This window comes from Molothrus aeneus, unplaced genomic scaffold, assembly GCF_037042795.1.
Source record: "Molothrus aeneus isolate 106 unplaced genomic scaffold, BPBGC_Maene_1.0 scaffold_146, whole genome shotgun sequence".
In the NCBI taxonomy this organism is placed as follows: domain Eukaryota; kingdom Metazoa; phylum Chordata; class Aves; order Passeriformes; family Icteridae; genus Molothrus; species Molothrus aeneus.
In genome coordinates this window covers 115,899-133,590 of record NW_027098809.1, presented here as the reverse complement: position 1 = coordinate 133,590, position 17,692 = coordinate 115,899, and the positions used below count along the sequence as shown (strand labels likewise).

General features: G+C 53.1%; 1 long non-coding RNA gene across 1 annotated transcript in view; it reads left to right on the top strand.

Moving 5' to 3' along the window:
• LOC136569600 (uncharacterized) overlaps positions 1–17,692 on the top strand; it is a 144,509-nt gene that overhangs the window by 95,015 nt on the left and 31,802 nt on the right. The window lies entirely within an intron of this gene.

Sequence of the window (17,692 nt, the reverse complement as noted above, 5' to 3'; positions counted from 1 at the left end):
CCTTCCTTCGCACGTGACATGGACTGGCATCTCCATATGTCCCCGAGATAAGTCGAGGGCTACGACCCACAGAGGGGATGAAAGTGGGGTCCTGGGTCGGGGCTCCTGAGGGGGGGGGGTTGAGTTGTCTCTGGAAACGAGGGTAGCCAAGATGTGGCCCCTTAGGCCACGTAAAAGGAAAGTCTCACTTTTGATCACAGTGCTGAGGTGCGCAGGGCAGAGCAGTCCCGGTGTGTATCGTGTCCCTTGTCTTTTGTGTATTATGTGATATTTGGGTATCTCATGTCTTTTCTCTTAGCCCTGTGAAGGGCCTGTCAGAAACCTTGGCGCCATTCTTAGAATCTGTGATCTCAGTGTTCCTCAGCCTGGTACCCAGGCCATTGAACTTTTGACTCGGGAGCTCCGACAGGCATCAGAATTGCATCTCTCTTTGGAAGCATCCAGTCAGGTGGCTTTTCAGGTCTTGTTCTGAGCTGCACGGACAGCCGTGCTCCTCAATGCTCCATTTCAACGGATTAGGCTTTGTAAGAATGCGAGGTTAGGGAGAGGATTCTGACCGTAGGATTCCTGGGTATCCATCTTTGCAGTTCTTGGAATAAATCCTTCAGCCAGCATCTTCCTCCAGGGTTCTCTGAGCCTCATCAGTTTGCCATCTGTCTCACCTCGGTCATCTCCTTTTGCATTCTCTCAGTCCTTGCAGCCACTTTCCTTGCCAGGAGCTTTCTGTCCCTGTTGTGTCCCCCCTGTCTGTCACGTCCTGTCCCGTGTCACGGGTGCCAGCGCACACATTTGTGCCGGAGCTGCTCTGCCCTGCCGCATAGCCCGGTGCAATAGGGGAAGTTCCTGGGAGTTTGTAATGTGAGGTGTAGTTGGACTCTAGATGGGATTTGTAGATGGACACAAGATGTCTGGAGCTCCTAAGTTATCCTGCAACAGTTTGAGTCTTGTCCTAACTTTTTTTTCAGATTCAGATGGATTAAATGTGTGCCAGAGGGCCCCATCCCGGGTGAGGGGTTTCCCCCGCGCAGGTGAGGCCCCGTTTGTCTCTGCAGCAGAAGTGTAAATGATGCCTCTGTTACAGCACTGTTCTTTGTCTTTCTTTTCAGGAAGCAAATGTGGATGCCAGCAGTCAAGGTGAGCAGTGGAGAGAAGTAGTTGTTATTGCTCAGGTCTCAATTTCTGGTGCAGCTCTAAGCTTCCATTCTCGTTTGTGCGCTTTAGGCAATCCACTCGGAGTATGCCAAGCCCCCGTCACCAGCCGGCCGATGCACCGGGTTTCCTGCAAATGTGAGTCCTGTGGATGCATTACAGGACTTGGTGATGAAGCCCTGAACTTTTCTATTTAAAGGTGCCATCCAGGTGGCCTCCGGCAAGTGCTGAGGAGTTGTGGTGAGTCAGGGAAGTAGGGGGGAGGAGCGAGGGTCCACTCAGGTTTCAGCCGTGCCAAATCACCTCATCTCCTCTTAACCCAGGCATCCCCTGTGGCGACGGCCTCGGTCTCCGAGCGTGCCCTAAGCGTGCGGCCCGAGCAGCTGAGCGTTCTTAGGAGCACGGTGAGTAGCAGGCTTGTGGGGTTTTGGCCGATGTGGTGCCACGATCCGGCATTGATGTTTGTTTTTCTTTAATATAGCTGTCTAAGAGACACCAGCCCGGTGCCAGCAGGACCTTCCCGGCTGACGAGGTTTCCTTTCTTCGCACCTGAGACCGGCATCCCCGGATGTCTGAGAGAGAAGTAGAGGGCCACGACCCCCAGGGGGGATGAAAGCAGGGTGCTGGTTTGGGAATTACTGGGAGGGGGGGGTTTGAGTCCGCTTTGGAGGTGAGTAGGTTTGGAGGTGAGGAGTGTCCATGAAGTGGCCCCTTAGGCCCCATAAAAGCAAAATCTCACTTTTGATCCCAGTGCTGAGGTGAGCGGGGCAGAGCAGTCCCGGTGTGTATTGTGTCACTTGTCTTTTGTGTATTCTGTGTTGTTGGATATCTCATGTCTTTTATCATAGCCCTTTGAGGGGCCTGTCAGAAACCTTGGCACCAGTCTTAGCATCTGTACTCTCAGCGTTCCTTGCCCTGGCACCGATGCCATGGAACTTTTAACTTGGTAGCTCAGACAGGTATCAGAATAGCAACTCTTTTTCGAAGCATCCGGTCAGATGGCTTTTCAGGTCCTGTTCTGAGCTGTACGGACAGCTATGCCCTGCCAGGATCCATTATGGCAGATTAGGACTTGAAAGAATGTGGGGACAGGTAGAGGCTTCTGACCGTAGGATTCTCGGGCATCCATCTTTGCAGTTCTTGGAATAAATCATTCAGTTAGCATCTTCTTCCTTCAGTGTTTCCTGAGCCACATCAGCTTGCCATCAGTCTCACCTCTGTCATCTCATTTGGCATGCTCTCGGTGCTCGCAGTAATCCTTTTTGCCAAGAGATTTCTGTCTGTGTTGTGTGTCCATTGTTTGTCGTGTCCTGTGTGTCCTGTGTCACGGGTGTCCGCACATATTTGTGCCGGAGCTGCTCTGCCCTGCCGCATAGCCTGGTGTAATAGGACAAGCCCTGGGGGGTTGAAATTTTTCATGTGGGGTGTACTTGGACTCTAGATGCTGTTCCTAGATTGATATAAGGTGTTTGCAGCTTTTGAGTCATCCTGCAGGTGTTTGACATATGTTCTAACTCTCTTGCAGGTGCAGATGCATTGCATCCATGGCAGAGCACCCCATCCTGGGTGAGGGGGTTCCCCTGAGCAGGTCCGTCACCATTTGTCTGTGCGGGGGGAGTGTCAAGTGTGGCCCTGTTACAGCACTGTTCTTTGTCTTTATTTTTAGGAAGTATAGCTGGATCTCAGCAGTCAAGTTCAAGAGGGTAAGGTGAGCAGTGAGCAGTAGCCTTGCTTGTTGCTGAGGTCTCAATTCCTGGGGCAAGTCTAAGTCTCCATTCTCGTTTTTGTTCCTTAGGCCATCTGCTCGGAGCATGCCAAGCTCCCATCCCCAACGGGCCGACGGACCGGGTTTGCCGCTCTCACGAGCCCTGCGTTCCAGGCAGCCATCAGGAACTGCCGTGGAGTTGCGGTGAGTCAGGGAAGTAGGGAGGAGGAGCGAGGGTCCACTCAGTTTTCAGCAATGCCACGTCCCCTCCTGTCCTCTTAACCCAGGCGTACCCCACGACGACGGCGTCGGCCTCCGAGCGCGGCCGGAGCGTGCGGCCCGAGGAGCCGGGCCTTCTTAGGAGAAGGGTGAGTAGCAGGCTTGTGGGGTTTTGGCCGATGTGGTGCCACGATCTGGCATTGATGTTTGGTTTCCTTTGATATAGCTGTCTAAGAGACACCAGCCTGGTGCCAGCAGGACCTTCCCGGCTGGCGAGGCGGCCTTCCTTCGCACGTGACATGGACTGGCATCTCCATATGTCCCAGAGATAAGTCGAGGGCTATGACCCACAGAGGGGATGAAAGTGGGGTCCTGGGTCGGGGCTCCTGAGGGGGGGGGGTTGAGTTGTCTCTGGAAACGAGGGTAGCCAAGATGTGGCCCCTTAGGCCACGTAAAAGGAAAGTCTCACTTTTGATCACAGTGCTGAGGTGCGCAGGGCAGAGCAGTCCCGGTGTGTATCGTGTCCCTTGTCTTTTGTGTATTATGTGATATTTGGGTATCTCATGTCTTTTCTCTTAGCCCTGTGAAGGGCCTGTCAGAAACCTTGGCGCCATTCTTAGAATCTGTGATCTCAGTGTTCCTCAGCCTGGTACCCAGGCCATTGAACTTTTGACTCGGGAGCTCCGACAGGCATCAGAATTGCATCTCTCTTTGGAAGCATCCAGTCGGGTGGCTTTTCAGGTCTTGTTCTGAGCTGCACGGACAGCCGTGCTCCTCAATGCTCCATTTCAACGGATTAGGCTTTGTAAGAATGCGAGGTTAGGGAGAGGATTCTGACCGTAGGATTCCTGGGTATCCATCTTTGCAGTTCTTGGAATAAATCCTTCAGCCAGCATCTTCCTCCAGGGTTCTCTGAGCCTCATCAGTTTGCCATCTGTCTCACCTCGGTCATCTCCTTTTGCATTCTCTCAGTCCTTGCAGCCACTTTCCTTGCCAGGAGCTTTCTGTCCCTGTTGTGTCCCCCCTGTCTGTCACGTCCTGTCCCGTGTCACGGGTGTCAGCGCACACATTTGTGCCGGAGCTGCTCTGCCCTGCCGCATAGCCCGGTGCAATAGGGGAAGTTCCTGGGAGTTTGTAATGTGAGGTGTAGTTGGACTCTAGATGGGATTTGTAGATGGACACAAGATGTCTGGAGCTCCTAAGTTATCCTGCAACAGTTTGAGTCTTGTCCTAACTTTTTTTTCAGATTCAGATGGATTAAATGTGTGCCAGAGGGCCCCATCCCGGGTGAGGGGTTTCCCCCGCGCAGGTGAGGCCCCGTTTGTCTCTGCAGCAGAAGTGTAAATGATGCCTCTGTTACAGCACTGTTCTTTGTCTTTCTTTTTAGGAAGCAAATGTGGATGCCAGCAGTCAAGGTGAGCAGTGGAGAGAAGTAGTTGTTATTGCTCAGGTCTCAATTTCTGGTGCAGCTCTAAGCTTCCATTCTCGTTTGTGCGCTTTAGGCAATCCACTCGGAGTATGCCAAGCCCCCGTCACCAACCGGCCGATGCACCGGGTTTCCTGCAAATGTGAGTCCTGTGGATGCATTACAGGACTTGGTGATGAAGCCCTGAACTTTTCTATTTAAAGGTGCCATCCAGGTGGCCTCCGGCAAGTGCTGAGGAGTTGTGGTGAGTCAGGGAAGTAGGGGGGAGGAGCGAGGGTCCACTCAGGTTTCAGCCGTGCCAAATCACCTCATCTCCTCTTAACCCAGGCATCCCCTGTGGCGACGGCCTCGGTCTCCGAGCGTGCCCTAAGCGTGCGGCCCGAGCAGTTGAGCGTTCTTAGGAGCACGGTGAGTAGCAGGCTTGTGGGGTTTTGGCCGATGTGGTGCCACGATCCGGCATTGATGTTTGTTTTTCTTTAATATAGCTGTCTAAGAGACACCAGCCCGGTGCCAGCAGGACCTTCCCGGCTGACGAGGTTTCCTTTCTTCGCACCTGAGACCGGCATCCCCGGATGTCTGAGAGAGAAGTAGAGGGCTAGGACCCTCAGGGGGGATGAAAGCAGGGTGCTGGTTTGGGAATTACTGGGAGGGGGGGGTTTGAGTCCGCTTTGGAGGTGAGTAGGTTTGGAGGTGAGGAGTGTCCATGAAGTGGCCCCTTAGGCCCCATAAAAGCAAAATCTCACTTTTGATCCCAGTGCTGAGGTGAGCGGGGCAGAGCAGTCCCGGTGTGTATTGTGTCACTTGTCTTTTGTGTATTCTGTGTTGTTGGATATCTCATGTCTTTTATCATAGCCCTTTGAGGGGCCTGTCAGAAACCTTGGCACCAGTCTTAGCATCTGTACTCTCAGCGTTCCTTGCCCTGGCACCGATGCCATGGAACTTTTAACTTGGTAGCTCAGACAGGTATCAGAATAGCAACTCTTTTTCGAAGCATCCGGTCAGATGGCTTTTCAGGTCCTGTTCTGAGCTGTACGGACAGCTATGCCCTGCCAGGATCCATTATGGCAGATTAGGACTTGAAAGAATGTGGGGACAGGTAGAGGCTTCTGACCGTAGGATTCTCGGGCATCCATCTTTGCAGTTCTTGGAATAAATCATTCAGTTAGCATCTTCTTCCTTCAGTGTTTCCTGAGCCACATCAGCTTGCCATCAGTCTCACCTCTGTCATCTCATTTGGCATGCTCTCGGTGCTCGCAGTAATCCTTTTTGCCAAGAGATTTCTGTCTGTGTTGTGTGTCCATTGTTTGTCGTGTCCTGTGTGTCCTGTGTCACGGGTGTCCGCACATATTTGTGCCGGAGCTGCTCTGCCCTGCCGCATAGCCTGGTGTAATAGGACAAGCCCTGGGGGGTTGAAATTTTTCATGTGGGGTGTACTTGGACTCTAGATGCTGTTCCTAGATTGATATAAGGTGTTTGCAGCTTTTGAGTCATCCTGCAGGTGTTTGACATATGTTCTAACTCTCTTGCAGGTGCAGATGCATTGCATCCACGGCAGAGCACCCCATCCTGGGTGAGGGGGTTCCCCTGAGCAGGTCCGTCACCATTTGTCTGTGCGGGGGGAGTGTCAAGTGTGGCCCTGTTACAGCACTGTTCTTTGTCTTTATTTTTAGGAAGTATAGCTGGATCTCAGCAGTCAAGTTCAAGAGGGTAAGGTGAGCAGTGAGCAGTAGCCTTGCTTGTTGCTGAGGTCTCAATTCCTGGGGCAAGTCTAAGTCTCCATTCTCGTTTTTGTTCCTTAGGCCATCTGCTCGGAGCATGCCAAGCTCCCATCCCCAACGGGCCGACGGACCGGGTTTGCCGCTCTCACGAGCCCTGCGTTCCGGGCAGCCATCAGGAACTGCCGTGGAGTTGCGGTGAGTCAGGGAAGTAGGGAGGAGGAGCGAGGGTCCGCTCAGTTTTCAGCAATGCCACGTCCCCTCCTGTCCTCTTAACCCAGGCGTACCCCACGACGACGGCGTCGGCCTCCGAGCGCGGCCGGAGCGTGCGGCCCGAGGAGCCGGGCCTTCTTAGGAGAAGGGTGAGTCGCAGGCTTGTGGGGTTTTGGCCGATGTGGTGCCACGATCTGGCATTGATGTTTGGTTTCCTTTGATATAGCTGTCTAAGAGACACCAGCCTGGTGCCAGCAGGACCTTCCCGGCTGGCGAGGCGGCCTTCCTTCGCACGTGACATGGACTGGCATCTCCATATGTCCCAGAGATAAGTCGAGGGCTACGACCCACAGAGGGGATGAAAGTGGGGTCCTGGGTCGGGGCTCCTGAGGGGGGGGGGTTGAGTTGTCTCTGGAAACGAGGGTAGCCAAGATGTGGCCCCTTAGGCCACGTAAAAGGAAAGTCTCACTTTTGATCACAGTGCTGAGGTGCGCAGGGCAGAGCAGTCCCGGTGTGTATCGTGTCCCTTGTCTTTTGTGTATTATGTGATATTTGGGTATCTCATGTCTTTTCTCTTAGCCCTGTGAAGGGCCTGTCAGAAACCTTGGCGCCATTCTTAGAATCTGTGATCTCAGTGTTCCTCAGCCTGGTACCCAGGCCATTGAACTTTTGACTCGGGAGCTCCGACAGGCATCAGAATTGCATCTCTCTTTGGAAGCATCCAGTCAGGTGGCTTTTCAGGTCTTGTTCTGAGCTGCACGGACAGCCGTGCTCCTCAATGCTCCATTTCAACGGATTAGGCTTTGTAAGAATGCGAGGTTAGGGAGAGGATTCTGACCGTAGGATTCCTGGGTATCCATCTTTGCAGTTCTTGGAATAAATCCTTCAGCCAGCATCTTCCTCCAGGGTTCTCTGAGCCTCATCAGTTTGCCATCTGTCTCACCTCGGTCATCTCCTTTTGCATTCTCTCAGTCCTTGCAGCCACTTTCCTTGCCAGGAGCTTTCTGTCCCTGTTGTGTCCCCCCTGTCTGTCACGTCCTGTCCCGTGTCACGGGTGTCAGCACTCACATTTGTGCCGGAGCTGCTCTGCCCTGCCGCATAGCCCGGTGCAATAGGGGAAGTCCCTGGGAGTTTGTAATGTGAGGTGTAGTTGGACTCTAGATGGGATTTGTAGATGGACACAAGATGTCTGGAGCTCCTAAGTTATCCTGCAACAGTTTGAGTCTTGTCCTAACTTTTTTTTCAGATTCAGATGGATTAAATGTGTGCCAGAGGGCCCCATCCGGGTGAGGGGTTTCCCCCGCGCAGGTGAGGCCCCGTTTGTCTCTGCAGCAGAAGTGTAAATGATGCCTCTGTTACAGCACTGTTCTTTGTCTTTCTTTTTAGGAAGCAAATGTGGATGCCAGCAGTCAAGGTGAGCAGTGGAGAGAAGTAGTTGTTATTGCTCAGGTCTCAATTTCTGGTGCAGCTCTAAGCTTCCATTCTCGTTTGTGCGCTTTAGGCAATCCACTCGGAGTATGCCAAGCCCCCGTCACCAACCGGCCGATGCACCGGGTTTCCTGCAAATGTGAGCCCTGTGGATGCATTACAGGACTTGGTGATGAAGCCCTGAACTTTTCTATTTAAAGGTGCCATCCAGGTGGCCTCCGGCAAGTGCTGAGGAGTTGTGGTGAGTCAGGGAAGTAGGGGGGAGGAGCGAGGGTCCCCTCAGGTTTCAGCCGTGCCAAATCACCTCATCTCCTCTTAACCCAGGCATCCCCTGTGGCGACGGCCTCGGTCTCCGAGCGTGCCCTAAGCGTGCGGCCCGAGCAGCTGAGAGTTCTTAGGAGCACGGTGAGTAGCAGGCTTGTGGGGTTTTGGCCGATGTGGTGCCACGATCTGGCATTGATGTTTGTTTTTCTTTAATATAGCTGTCTAAGAGACACCAGCCCGGTGCCAGCAGGACCTTCCCGGCTGACGAGGTTTCCTTTCTTCGCACCTGAGACCGGCATCCCCGGATGTCTGAGAGAGAAGTAGAGGGCCACGACCCCCAGGGGGGATGAAAGCAGGGTGCTGGTTTGGGAATTACTGGGAGGGGGGGTTTTGAGTCCGCTTTGGAGGTGAGTAGGTTTGGAGGTGAGGAGTGTCCATGAAGTGGCCCCTTAGGCCCCATAAAAGCAAAATCTCACTTTTGATCCCAGTGCTGAGGTGAGCGGGGCAGAGCAGTCCCGGTGTGTATTGTGTCACTTGTCTTTTGTGTATTCTGTGTTGTTGGATATCTCATGTCTTTTATCATAGCCCTTTGAGGGGCCTGTCAGAAACCTTGGCACCAGTCTTAGCATCTGTACTCTCAGCGTTCCTTGCCCTGGCACCGATGCCATGGAACTTTTAACTTGGTAGCTCAGACAGGTATCAGAATAGCAACTCTTTTTCGAAGCATCCGGTCAGATGGCTTTTCAGGTCCTGTTCTGAGCTGTACGGACAGCTATGCCCTGCCAGGATCCATTATGGCAGATTAGGACTTGAAAGAATGTGGGGACAGGTAGAGGCTTCTGACCGTAGGATTCTCGGGCATCCATCTTTGCAGTTCTTGGAATAAATCATTCAGTTAGCATCTTCTTCCTTCAGTGTTTCCTGAGCCACATCAGCTTGCCATCAGTCTCACCTCTGTCATCTCATTTGGCATGCTCTCGGTGCTCGCAGTAATCCTTTTTGCCAAGAGATTTCTGTCTGTGTTGTGTGTCCATTGTTTGTCGTGTCCTGTGTGTCCTGTGTCACGGGTGTCCGCACATATTTGTGCCGGAGCTGCTCTGCCCTGCCGCATAGCCTGGTGTAATAGGACAAGCCCTGGGGGGTTGAAATTTTTCATGTGGGGTGTACTTGGACTCTAGATGCTGTTCCTAGATTGATATAAGGTGTTTGCAGCTTTTGAGTCATCCTGCAGGTGTTTGACATATGTTCTAACTCTCTTGCAGGTGCAGATGCATTGCATCCACGGCAGAGCACCCCATCCTGGGTGAGGGGGTTCCCCTGAGCAGGTCCGTCCCCATTTGTCTGTGCGGGGAGAGTGTCAAGTGTGGCCCTGTTACAGCACTGTTCTTTGTCTTTATTTTTAGGAAGTATAGCTGGATCTCAGCAGTCAAGTGCAAGAGGGTAAGGTGAGCAGTGAGCAGTAGCCTTGCTTGTTGCTGAGGTCTCAATTCCTGGGGCAAGTCGAAGTCTCCATTCTCGTTTTTGTTCCTTAGGCCATCTGCTCGGAGCATGCCAAGCTCCCATCCCCAACGGGCCGACGGACCGGGTTTGCCGCTCTCACGAGCCCTGCGTTCCGGGCAGCCATCAGGAACTGCCGTGGAGTTGCGGTGAGTCAGGGAAGTAGGGAGGAGGAGCGAGGGTCCGCTCAGTTTTCAGCAATGCCACGTCCCCTCCTGTCCTCTTAACCCAGGCGTACCCCACGACGACGGCGTCGGCCTCCGAGCGCGGCCGGAGCGTGCGGCCCGAGGAGCCGGGCCTTCTTAGGAGAAGGGTGAGTAGCAGGCTTGTGGGGTTTTGGCCGATGTGGTGCCACGATCTGGCATTGATGTTTGGTTTCCTTTGATATAGCTGTCTAAGAGACACCAGCCCGGTGCCAGCAGGACCTTCCCAGCTGGCGAGGCGGCCTTCCTTCGCACGTGACATGGACTGGCATCTCCATATGTCCAAGAGATAAGTTGAGGGCTACGACCCACAGAGGGGATGAAAGTGGGGTCCTGGGTCGGGGCTCCTGAGGGGGGGGGGTTGAGTTGTCTCTGGAAACGAGGGTAGCCAAGATGTGGCCCCTTAGGCCACGTAAAAGGAAAGTCTCACTTTTGATCACAGTGCTGAGGTGCGCAGGGCAGAGCAGTCCCGGTGTGTATCGTGTCCCTTGTCTTTTGTGTATTATGTGATATTTGGGTATCTCGTGTCTTTTCTCTTAGCCCTGTGAAGGGCCTGTCGGAAACCTTGGCGCCATTCTTAGAATCTGTGATCTCAGTGTTCCTCAGCCTGGTACCCAGGCCATTGAACTTTTGACTCGGGAGCTCCGACAGGCATCAGAATTGCATCTCTGTTTGGAAGCATCCAGTCAGGTGGCTTTTCAGGTCTTGTTCTGAGCTGCACGGACAGCCGTGCTCCTCAATGCTCCATTTCAACGGATTAGGCTTTGTAAGAATGCGAGGTTAGGGAGAGGATTCTGACCGTAGGATTCCTGGGTATCCATCTTTGCAGTTCTTGGAATAAATCCTTCAGCCAGCATCTTCCTCCAGGGTTCTCTGAGCCTCATCAGTTTGCCATCTGTCTCACCTCGGTCATCTCCTTTTGCATTCTCTCAGTCCTTGCAGCCACTTTCCTTGCCAGGAGCTTTCTGTCCCTGTTGTGTCCCCCCTGTCTGTCACGTCCTGTCCCGTGTCACGGGTGTCAGCGCACACATTTGTGCCGGAGCTGCTCTGCCCTGCCGCATAGCCCGGTGCAATAGGGGAAGTCCCTGGGAGTTTGTAATGTGAGGTGTAGTTGGACTCTAGATGGGATTTGTAGATGGACACAAGATGTCTGGAGCTCCTAAGTTATCCTGCAACAGTTTGAGTCTTGTCCTAACTTTTTTTTCAGATTCAGATGGATTAAATGTGTGCCAGAGGGCCCCATCCCGGGTGAGGGGTTTCCCCCGCGCAGGTGAGGCCCCGTTTGTCTCTGCAGCAGAAGTGTAAATGATGCCTCTGTTACAGCACTGTTCTTTGTCTTTCTTTTTAGGAAGCAAATGTGGATGCCAGCAGTCAAGGTGAGCAGTGGAGAGAAGTAGTTGTTATTGCTCAGGTCTCAATTTCTGGTGCAGCTCTAAGCTTCCATTCTCGTTTGTGCGCTTTAGGCAATCCACTCGGAGTATGCCAAGCCCCCGTCACCAGCCGGCCGATGCACCGGGTTTCCTGCAAATGTGAGCCCTGTGGATGCATTACAGGACTTGGTGATGAAGCCCTGAACTTTTCTATTTAAAGGTGCCATCCAGGTGGCCTCCGGCAAGTGCTGAGGAGTTGTGGTGAGTCAGGGAAGTAGGGGGGAGGAGCGAGGGTCCACTCAGGTTTCAGCCGTGCCAAATCACCTCATCTCCTCTTAACCCAGGCATCCCCTGTGGTGACGGCCTCGGTCTCTGAGCGTGCCCGAAGCGTGTGGCCCGAGCAGCTGAGCGTTCTTAGGAGCACGGTGAGTAGCAGGCTTGTGGGGTTTTGGCCGATGTGGTGCCACGATCTGGCATTGATGTTTGTTTTTCTTTAATATAGCTGTCTAAGAGACACCAGCCCGGTGCCAGCAGGACCTTCCCGGCTGACGAGGTTTCCTTTCTTCGCACCTGAGACCGGCATCCCCGGATGTCTGAGAGAGAAGTAGAGGGCCACGACCCCCAGGGGGGATGAAAGCAGGGTGCTGGTTTGGGAATTACTGGGAGGGGGGGGTTTGAGTCCGCTTTGGAGGTGAGTAGGTTTGGAGGTGAGGAGTGTCCATGAAGTGGCCCCTTAGGCCCCATAAAAGCAAAATCTCACTTTTGATCCCAGTGCTGAGGTGAGCGGGGCAGAGCAGTCCCGGTGTGTATTGTGTCCCTTGTCTTTTGTGTATTCTGTGTTGTTGGATATCTCATGTCTTTTATCATAGCCCTTTGAGGGGCCTGTCAGAAACCTCGGCACCAGTCTTAGCATCTGTACTCTCAGCGTTCCTTGCCCTGGCACCGATGCCATGGAACTTTTAACTTGGTAGCTCAGACAGGTATCAGAATAGCAACTCTTTTTCGAAGCATCCGGTCAGATGGCTTTTCAGGTCTTGTTCTGAGCTGTATGGACAGCTGCAACCTGCAAGGTTCTGTTATGATGGATTAGGACTTGTAAGAATGTGGGGACAGGTAGAGGCTTCTGACCGTAGGATTCTCGGGCATCCATCTTTGCAGTTCTTGGAATAAATCATTCAGTTAGCATCTTCTTCCTTCAGTGTTTCCTGAGCCACATCAGCTTGCCATCAGTCTCACCTCTGTCATCTCATTTGGCATGCTCTCGGTGCTCGCAGTAATCCTTTTTGCCAAGAGATTTCTGTCTGTGTTGTGTGTCCATTGTTTGTCGTGTCCTGTGTGTCCTGTGTCACGGGTGTCCGCACATATTTGTGCCGGAGCTGCTCTGCCCTGCCGCATAGCCTGGTGTAATAGGACAAGCCCTGGGGGGTTGAAATTTTTCATGTGGGGTGTACTTGGACTCTAGATGCTGTTCCTAGATTGATATAAGGTGTTTGCAGCTTTGAGTCATCCTGCAGGTGTTTGACATATGTTCTAACTCTCTTGCAGGTGCAGATGCATTGCATCCACGGCAGAGCACCCCATCCTGGGTGAGGGGTTTCCCCTGAGCAGGTCCGTCCCCATTTGTCTGTGCGGGGGGAGTGTCAAGTGTGGCCCTGTTACAGCACTGTTCTTTGTCTTTCTTTTTAGGAAGTATAGCTGGATCTCAGCAGTCAAGTTCAAGAGGGTAAGGTGAGCAGTGAGCAGTAGCCTTGCTTGTTGCTGAGGTCTCAATTCCTGGGGCAAGTCTAAGTCTCCATTCTCGTTTTTGTTCCTTAGGCCATCTGCTCAGAGCATGCCAAGCTCCCATCCCCAACGGGCCGACGGACCGGGTTTGCCGCTCTCACGAGCCCTGCGTTCCAGGCAGCCATCAGGAACTGCCGTGGAGTTGCGGTGAGTCAGGGAAGTAGGGAGGAGGAGCGAGGGTCCGCTCAGTTTTCAGCAATGCCACGTCCCCTCCTGTCCTCTTAACCCAGGCGTACCCCACGACGACAGCGTCGGCCTCCGAGCGCGGCCGGAGCGTGCGGCCCGAGGAGCCGGGCCTTCTTAGGAGAAGGGTGAGTAGCAGGCTTGTGGGGTTTTGGCCGATGTGGTGCCACGATCTGGCATTGATGTTTGGTTTCCTTTGATATAGCTGTCTAAGAGACACCAGCCCGGTGCCAGCAGGACCTTCCCAGCTGGCGAGGCGGCCTTCCTTCGCACGTGACATGGACTGGCATCTCCATATGTCCAAGAGATAAGTTGAGGGCTACGACCCACAGAGGGGATGAAAGTGGGGTCCTGGGTCGGGGCTCCTGAGGGGGGGGGGGGGTTGAGTTGTCTCTGGAAACGAGGGTAGCCAAGATGTGGCCCCTTAGGCCACGTAAAAGGAAAGTCTCACTTTTGATCACAGTGCTGAGGTGCGCAGGGCAGAGCAGTCCCGGTGTGTATCGTGTCCCTTGTCTTTTGTGTATTATGTGATATTTGGGTATCTCGTGTTTTTTCTCTTAGCCCTGTGAAGGGCCTGTCAGAAACCTTGGCGCCATTCTTAGAATCTGTGATCTCAGTGTTCCTCAGCCTGGTACCCAGGCCATTGAACTTTTGACTCGGGAGCTCCGACAGGCATCAGAATTGCATCTCTCTTTGGAAGCATCCAGTCAGGTGGCTTTTCAGGTCTTGTTCTGAGCTGCACGGACAGCCGTGCTCCTCAATGCTCCATTTCAACGGATTAGGCTTTGTAAGAATGCGAGGTTAGGGAGAGGATTCTGACCGTAGGATTCCTGGGTATCCATCTTTGCAGTTCTTGGAATAAATCCTTCAGCCAGCATCTTCCTCCAGGGTTCTCTGAGCCTCATCAGTTTGCCATCTGTCTCACCTCGGTCATCTCCTTTTGCATTCTCTCAGTCCTTGCAGCCACTTTCCTTGCCAGGAGCTTTCTGTCCCTGTTGTGTCCCCCCTGTCTGTCACGTCCTGTCCTGTGTCACGGGTGTCAGCGCACACATTTGTGCCGGAGCTGCTCTGCCCTGCCGCATAGCCCGGTGCAATAGGGGAAGTCCCTGGGAGTTTGTAATGTGAGGTGTAGTTGGACTCTAGATGGGATTTGTAGATGGACACAAGATGTCTGGAGCTCCTAAGTTATCCTGCAACAGTTTGAGTCTTGTCCTAACTTTTTTTTCAGATTCAGATGGATTAAATGTGTGCCAGAGGGCCCCATCCCGGGTGAGGGGTTTCCCCCGCGCAGGTGAGGCCCCGTTTGTCTCTGCAGCAGAAGTGTAAATGATGCCTCTGTTACAGCACTGTTCTTTGTCTTTCTTTTTAGGAAGCAAATGTGGATGCCAGCAGTCAAGGTGAGCAGTGGAGAGAAGTAGTTGTTATTGCTCAGGTCTCAATTTCTGGTGCAGCTCTAAGCTTCCATTCTCGTTTGTGCGCTTTAGGCAATCCACTCGGAGTATGCCAAGCCCCCGTCACCAACCGGCCGATGCACCGGGTTTCCTGCAAATGTGAGCCCTGTGGATGCATTACAGGACTTGGTGATGAAGCCCTGAACTTTTCTATTTAAAGGTGCCATCCAGGTGGCCTCCGGCAAGTGCTGAGGAGTTGTGGTGAGTCAGGGAAGTAGGGGGGAGGAGCGAGGGTCCACTCAGGTTTCAGCCGTGCCAAATCACCTCATCTCCTCTTAACCCAGGCATCCCCTGTGGTGACGGCCTCGGTCTCCGAGCGTGCCCTAAGCGTGCGGCCCGAGCAGCTGAGCGTTCTTAGGAGCACGGTGAGTAGCAGACTTGTGGGGTTTTGGCCGATGTGGTGCCACGATCCGGCATTGATGTTTGGTTTTCTTTAATATAGCTGTCTAAGAGACACCAGCCCGGTGCCAGCAGGACCTTCCCAGCTGACGAGGTTTCCTTTCTTCGCACCTGAGACCGGCATCCCCGGATGTCTGAGAGAGAAGTAGAGGGCCACGACCCCCAGGGGGGATGAAAGCAGGGTGCTGGTTTGGGAATTACTGGGAGGGGGGTTTTGAGTCTGCTTTGGAGGTGAGTAGGTTTGGAGGTGAGGAGTGTCCATGAAGTGGCCCCTTAGGCCCCATAAAAGCAAAATCTCACTTTTGATCCCAGTGCTGAGGTGAGCGGGGCAGAGCAGTCCCGGTGTGTATTGTGTCCCTTGTCTTTTGTGTATTCTGTGTTGTTGGATATCTCATGTCTTTTATCATAGCCCTTTGAGGGGCCTGTCAGAAACCTCGGCACCAGTCTTGGCATCTGTACTCTCAGCGTTCCTTGCCCTGGCACCGATGCCATGGAACTTTTAACTTGGTAGCTCAGACAGGTATCAGAATAGCAACTCTTTTTCGAAGCATCCGGTCAGATGGCTTTTCAGGTCCTGTTCTGAGCTGTACGGACAGCTATGCCCTGCCAGGATCCATTATGGCAGATTAGGACTTGAAAGAATGTGAGGACAGGTAGAGGCTTCTGACCGTAGGATTCTCGGGCATCCATCTTTGCAGTTCTTGGAATAAATCATTCAGTTAGCATCTTCTTCCTCCAGGGTTCTCTGAACTTCATCAGCTCACCATCGGTCTCTCCTCGGTCATCTCCTCTTGCATTCTCTCAGTCCTCGCAGCCATTTTCCTTGCCAGGAGATTTCTGTCCGTATTGTGTCCCCGTTGTTTGTCATGTCCTGTCTGTCCTGTGTCACGGGTGTGTGCACACACATTTGTGCCGGAGCTGCTCTGCCCTGCCGCATAGCCTGGTGCAATAGGAGAAGTCCCGGGGACCTGGACTTTGTAATGTGGGGTGTAGTTGGACTCTAGGAGGGATTTGTAGATGGACACAGGATATCTGGAGCTCTTAAGAGCCAGACTGTTGCAGGATAACTGTCCTAACTTTTTTTTCAGGTTCAGATGGATTAAATGTGTGCCAGAGGGCCCCATCCTGGGTGAGTGGTTTCCCCCAACCAGGTGAGGCACCGTTTATCTCTGCAGCAGAAGTGTATGTGGTGACTCTGTTACAGCTCTGTTCTTTGTCTTTCTTTTTAGGAAGTAAATCTGGGTACCAGCAGTCAAGGTGAGCAGTGGAGAGAAGTAGTTGTTATTGCTCAGCTCTCAGTGTCTGGTGCAGCTCTAAGTTTCCATTCTCTTTTTTTGTGGTTTAGGCAATCCACTCGGAGCCTGCCGAGCCCCCGTCACCAGCCGGCCGATGCACCGGGTTCCCTGCACGTGTGAGCCCTGTGGATGCGTTACAGGACCTGGTGATGAAGCCCAGAACTTTTCTATTTAAAGGTGCTATCCAGGTGGCCTTGGGCACCTGCCAAGGAGTTGGGGTGAGTCGGGGAAGTAGGGAGGAGGAGCGAGGGTCCACTCAGGTTTCAGCCATGCCAAATCACCTCATCTCCTCTTAACCCTGGCACCCCCTGTGACGACGGCCTCGGTCTCCGAGCGTGCCCGAAGCGTGCGGCCCAAGCAGCTGAGCCTTCTTAGGAGCACGGTGAGTAGCAGACTTGTGGGGTTTTGGCCGATGGGCTGCCGAGATTGTGCACTGATGTTTGTTTTTCTTTAATATAGCTGTCTAAGAGACCCCAGCCCGGTGCCAGCAGGAGCTTCCCGGCCGACGAGGTGGCCTTTCTTCGCACCCGAGACCGGCATCCCCAGATGTGCGAGAGATAAGTAGAGGGCCACGACCCACAGAGGGGATGAAAGCAGGGTGCTGGTTTGGGAATTACTGTGAGGGGTTTTTGTTTCCCCTTTGGAGGTGGCGGTGTCCCTGAAGCGGCCCCTTAGGCCCCATAAAAGCAAAGCCTGACTTTGGATCACAGTGCTGAGGTGCGCAGGGCAGAGCAGTCCTGGTGTGTATTGTGTCACTTGTCTTTTGTGTTTTATGTGTTGTTTGCATATGTCATGTCTTTTCCCTGAGTCCTTTGAGGGGCCTGTCAGAAACCCTGGCATCATTGTTAGCATCTGTGCTCTCTGCATTCCTCGGCCTGGCACCAATGCCATAGAACTTTTGCCTCAGGAGCTCAGACAGGCATCAGACTCTCTTGTCTCTTTAGAAGCATCCGGTTGGATGTCTTTTCAGGTCTTGTTCTGAGCTGTATGGACAGCTCTGCCCCACCAGCATCCATTATGGCGGACAAGGACTTGAAAGAACGTGAGGGCAGGTAGAGGCTTCTGGCCGTAGGATTCTCGGGCATCCATCTTTGCAGTTCTTGGAATAAATCATTCAGTTAGCATCTTCTTCCTCCAGGTTTCTCTGAGCCTCATCAGCTCACCATCGGTCTCCCCTCGGTCATCTCCTTTTACATTCTCTCAGTCCTCGTAGCCATTTTCCTTGCCAGGAGATTTCTGTCCATGTTGTGTCCCCGTTGTTTGTCACGTCCTGTCCTGTGTCACGGGTGTCTGCACACACATTTGTGCCGGAGCTGCTCTGCCCTGCTGCATAGCCTGGTGCAATATGAGAAGTCCTGTGGACTTGAAGTTTGTAATGTGGGGTGTGGTTGAA